This window comes from Protopterus annectens, chromosome 4.part1 (assembly GCF_019279795.1).
Source record: "Protopterus annectens isolate FY-2018-M chromosome 4.part1, PAN1.0, whole genome shotgun sequence".
NCBI classification, from domain to species: domain Eukaryota; kingdom Metazoa; phylum Chordata; order Ceratodontiformes; family Protopteridae; genus Protopterus; species Protopterus annectens.
This window is the reverse complement of record NC_056734.1, coordinates 596,829,364-596,835,363: the sequence shown is the minus strand read 5'-3', so window position 1 is coordinate 596,835,363 and position 6,000 is coordinate 596,829,364.

Here is a 6,000-nt window from a genome sequence, read left to right as displayed (position 1 = left end):
GTCAACTGCAGAGTCTAAAAAGTTATCAATTTGTTGTTTGAACATAAAGGTGGGGTCCAGTGGCATTTTGGTGTAATATCGAGCATCATCTAGTTGCTTATGGGCCTCGATATCGTAATCACTCCAATTCATCACCACCACTGCCCCACCTTTATCTGCATGTAGAATGACAAGTTCTTTATTTTGTGCTAGTTCTTTCAAACAAGATAGTTCATGCATCGTCATGTTATTTGGCATTGGTAAACAAGTGTTAGACACAAAATGTAAATCACTAAGTACACTGCGTAGAAATAAATTAACAGAAGTTAAACCGGTCTGTTTGAATTAAGTCTTATGAAGTCTCAGTACCTCTGAGAAGTCCAATAAATTACTTGTTTTCATGGCTCACCAGTTGCTGGCTTAATCTTTTCATACTCAGTAAACAGCCATCAGTCTGACATGCTGATATGGCATTCATTATCAGAGATTCTTTCTTAATTTGCACATTAATTTCAGTTGTTTGTGACAATATCCATTGCTACGTCTTCTTGCGGTTGTTGATAATACACTGTTCTGTGGAATACATTGCATCACAGTGTGGTGTTTGCATCTGTTCTTATATGTCGGTACAGTAACTATATCAGGCAAGAGTGTCTTCCAGGGGTATTACATATGTCATACTTTGCTCCCACATTTGTAACACCACACATACACCTACATATAGCATGTGTAATCATTATAATATTAACATTCATAATTCACTTCAATCGTGATTCTCCTCCTACATGGGTTATGCCTGTTTCTGTGCTGTACAGTTAATACACAGCTTAGTGGTAACAATGATGGGATAAGTTAGATTCAGGCAAAATAATGATCTGAAGAAGTCTGTTTATTCTTACAGGCGAAAAGTGCTTCATACTGCACTAGTTGGTTCCGTTGCTTATATTGTTTTATTGTGGATAGCAGCATTTCGCTGTAACATTGAGTCTGTTGACATTCATTAAATATTGCTTGATATATGCTGCCATTGCTTCTGTGGCGTTCTTCGTCCATTTTCAACAGTTTTTTCTTTGTTTTTGGTGACACAATGTTAAACATGTCTGTCTTTATTTGTCTATATTTCCTCAGGAAGTGTGAATATCATTAATAATTATGACATACATATTGCACAATGTTATTATTGCAAAATTCTCTATGTGACATAAGCACCTTTAAATTAATTATCTCACTACAATTTGGACATTTACCCTCCCCTCTTATATATTTCTCTATAAATCTCGTTGATTTCTGTGCACATCATCCTTAGTACACTTTTTACCCTCCCCTCTTATATATTTCTCTGTACACATCATCCTTAGTACACTTTCCCCTCCTGTTACCCCATCTATTGTAGTTGCTCTTGCCATTTACCTTCCCATCTTACTTATTTCTGTATTCATGTTTCATTTATGTGTACATTGCACTCAGCACACTTTCCCTGCCTGATACAGATTGCAGTGCTTGTCCTTTGAGCTCATCTTGTTGCCCTTACGAGCATGCTTAACAGGGTTGCCCATAGGGAAGCTTGTTTGTTTACTTTCTGTACTTTTTTTTTTGTTTTACTTTTATGCTGATCAACATGTCTTTATGGCTGACAACACTGTACCTGGCCATTAAAAAGTGCTAGTATTCCCGTATATGTGATGAGTGTCATATATATGTGATCAGTGCTGCTGCTCATCACGTGAAACCTACATTACTGTTCATGATTCCTGGGGCTTGTCTATATGTAAGTGTATTTGTGGGATGACAACAAACAAGTCAAATACAGTCTATTCCTGTCGATCAAATGATTGTTCATGAATACCGGGGCTTGTCTATATGTAAGTGTATCTGTGGAATGACAACCAACAAGTCAAATACAGTCTATCCCTGTCGGTCAAGTCTGCCTTACACACTTACCTCTCACCCTGTAGACACTGAAAATAGTACAATGAGCCATGAAACATAGGTACATCTAGCAAAAACATCTGATCATCTAATTAGCATAAACATTTCAATACCAAGCAGTGCATAACTCTTTCTGCTTCCAACAGTAATGTAGAATAGCACTCAGAAACACGTTAAAAAACAGAGAGAAAATAGAGAGTGACAAAATGATGGAAAAATATAAATACTTTAACAGAGCAACAGTGTGAAATATAATGACTTTAATGAACTGTATTGAAAGATTCTACCACACAAGGTCATTTTGCCTCTGAAAAAGGGAGATGTAAGATGTGTGCCCTATTATAGGTTCATAGGTAAGTACTAGGCTAGCTGCAATTGTGGACCATTTTAAGCCTAGCCAGTTTCCCTTTTTGTGCTCGAAATAACCTATTCTATTTGGTTATAGACTAGCCTTGCCCATCCTATGATCGATAAATATATATTGCCCCTAATGATAACAACTGGGATCATACCATAGATAGTTTGGGACCCATGCATGGGAGAACGCATTTAAAAGCTGCATCAGCCTGTTAGTAATACAGGGGGCAATCCTATGGGTAAATTTTCTATTTCCATCAATAGATCCAAGTTGCGCTAGAAATTGGACAGAGATGAACTTTGTTTTATGTGGATGGTGAGTCTGTTCCATAGCAGTGGTATCCTCTGCAAAATATACTTGCCCCTCCAAACGATTCTGTTCATGTTACTGAATAGGTTTATATCCCTGTACCATTTGACTTACTGATGTGCAGAAAGTCCATCGGTTATAGTTTGGAGGATACCTTGAATGCCAGACACAGGTCACCTATTAGCAGTCTATAGGATACCAAGTATAGTGACAAATCTTTGAGTTGGTCCATGTAAGGCATGTTGTTAGGCCTTGTATCCTTTTAACAAGGTATCTCTGCGGGCATTCCAGTCATTGCGTCTGTCTGGACAGATACATGTCAAAGGGAGCATTATATTCAATAACAGGCCTAATGAGCGCTGAATAAAGAACAATTATATCCCTAGATCCAGACACAATCTGTTTATTTATAAGCTGTGCAATATAGAAGGGCTTTCTTACAATAATGGACACATCTTGGTCAAATGTTAGGTCACGAATCCTGACAAACTGTATAAACTCTTAGAGGTGTATTGTCAATGTGGTAGTTCCCAGGGGCAGATGACTTCCAAAGGGATGCAATAATGCATTTTTGGCCTTAATTTCAGACCATGATTTTGACACCAGTCATTTATTTGAGACAAGCCTTCCAGCAGGGTGGCTAAGTCATGTGGGGGATTCAATGACTGCTTCTAGCTTGCAATCATCTGGAAACATAGTCAGCCAGAACACTTGGTTATTGGCTTTTACTTCAGAAAAGTAGATGCAAAACAGGAGAGGTCCAAACACAAAACCCTGATGGACTCCACTGGTGACTGGTCTCTTTGTGGAGGAAACTTCCCCTGTTTTGATTATCTCTGATCTATCTGTGAGCCGGTTGACAATCCACTGGGTGACAAAGGGGTTTATTCCCAGTTTATTTAGCTTTACTGCTATGCCTGAGTGAAGAATTACATCAGAAGCTTTCCTTAAATAATCATGTGTAATGAGGGGAATTCAGAAAATTGTGTGAAGCGATAAATCAAGTCTGAAAATAGGGACACACCTGTGAAAATAGTTACATCATGGGTGTGTGTAAATTAGGCCTGAAAATAGGTATATTCCTCCAAAATAGAAACATTTGACAGGTCAGTTTACACATATAATGCACGTGTATCACCGGGCCAGCTGTTGCTTTTGTCCACACACACTCAGTCCCTGTCAGTTTTGCTCAGCAACCTGTTTCATCTGGACATACCTGTGAGCCAGTACTCATGCCGTCTGCAAAGAACCACATTATCTCCCTGCAGACCAATGTGCGCTACCTACCACAGCTACATACATAGCCAGGTCCATCCATACCACTACACATCTTGGTTACAACTGGAAAGTGCACTATTTACAATATATCCATGGTCTTCTCTGTCTTCCAAGCCTGACCAAACTCTATCCTGTTGTGTATTTTCAAGCCAAAGTACTGTCTGTTGCTGCAAGTCAATAGTACTCAGAAAACACTGACCTACAACTGTGGTCCTTTGTCTATAATCATGCTGACAGATCAACAACTGATTCACCAGGTGCTTATAATCCAAAATAAACTTACTGAAATCACTAGCAGCAAATGTCAGAGTAAGGCTTATTGTACCGGGGGCAAGCTGAATTGCTGCTGCCCCCCATACCCCCTAAACTTGTATATACCTACTCCATGGTTGCTCAACAATGGACAAAAAAAAAACTCCTCTGCTCCTGAAAGCTGGTTTGGTGAACTGAGTTTTGCACATGCTAAAGCAGTGCTCATACTCTTGAAATGATCCCTTCTCTCTCTTTCTCTTTCTAGATGCACGTGTCCTCCAGGGGGCAGATATCAGTGGTTAAAGAATCTTAGAGTGCTGAAAATGATATCCTGCTATAGGCACCTATTGGTGAGGGGAGGTGCCAAGAAGGCTGTGTAGGACTAGTTATGGGACACACTGGGCCATGACCTCAGTGGTATGTTTGGTAGGAAATGTACAAGTCATTAATTGTGGAAGTGTATCAAAAGCATGATACAGCATACCTCTCAGAAGACATGAACCATAGTGGAACACAGTTCTGCATCTGTAGGGTGGCCATTCCCGAGTGCAAGACTCAAGTGTGATGAGTCATTCTTACCATTCCTGCATGATAATGATGATGATGATGATGACAGCACAGGTATCATAGCAGGAGAGGTGGACACAAGTACTGACAGTATTAAAATAGCATGTATTTCAAAGGGACATTAGCCAGGTTAGCAGCCATAGCACATATGTTTTCTCAGGTACTCTGACTGGGCTGACTCTAATGAGCACACAATATCTGCTGCACAATGTGCTCCATAGGTACATTGGGTGTGCTCAGACTTAGGGTACTACCAGTATAGGTATGTGTATACTGTTTACCTGTAAAAGACCAAACCTCAGCATTCAGATCGGTGCTTAATTATCAATGACAAACCTTCCAAATAATGCTCAGAAATACGTCATGCTACTTCTTCAGAATGTAATAAAAAATCAGAGTTGCATTCACCCTGGTTTTATAACAAAGTCATATGAAAGAACAATCACATGATGAGTTGTCATGTGACAAACTACTGTTGGCATGCAGTTTTCAATGTTTTGTATATTTATATACAAATATCAAAATATTATTAAAGTGAAAAACATGTAACACAACTGTAACGCACAAATAACTTGTGAATTGTCAAAAAAGACATGTTCATAGCTTCTCATTTAAACTTAATTCACAGAAAACCCCAGTCAGAATAATCCAGCACACATTCTTATTGCTGAATAACTCAAGTGAGTTTAACAAACAAAGGGAGGTTAGCAGAATGGTTAAGCTGTTTACCTTACCAACACAAGGTACAGTGCTTGATTCTTACATCAGATAACTCCATAATTTTAAAATGGCCCATAATGACAGTTAGCCTAGTACTAATAATAAATTAACTTAAAGACTATTTTAGGATGGGAGGTTGGTATAACATTTAAGGTATTTACCTTACAGACATGAGGTGCAGGATTTGATTCATATGTGGGGTAAGTGGCTGGGCTTAAAATGGCCCACAAAAGCAGTCAGCCTAGTACTGAACCAATGAACTTGAGGTGTGAGAAGAAGGAATCACTCTGTCAGTACCATTAAAGGTAAATATTGCCCTAGAATGTCTGGTAGTGCTTTTATAAAATATACACTATGTATCTTTTTACACTAATGTCACTCACATGTGCACAAAAAAGTGCTTTAGAAATTCTTTTTCATTGTCACACTTAGAAATTACCAATTCTACGCACTAATAAATGTATCACCCATTGTGTTTTACAAGTAATGTGACATCAAAAATCAAACCATTTATTAGAATGCTGGTGTTGCAAAGTGTATAGGAGACAGAATGCAGCTAGAAGTATTGCACTTGTAACAAATGTTGCACCCACAAATCTTGTCTTCGG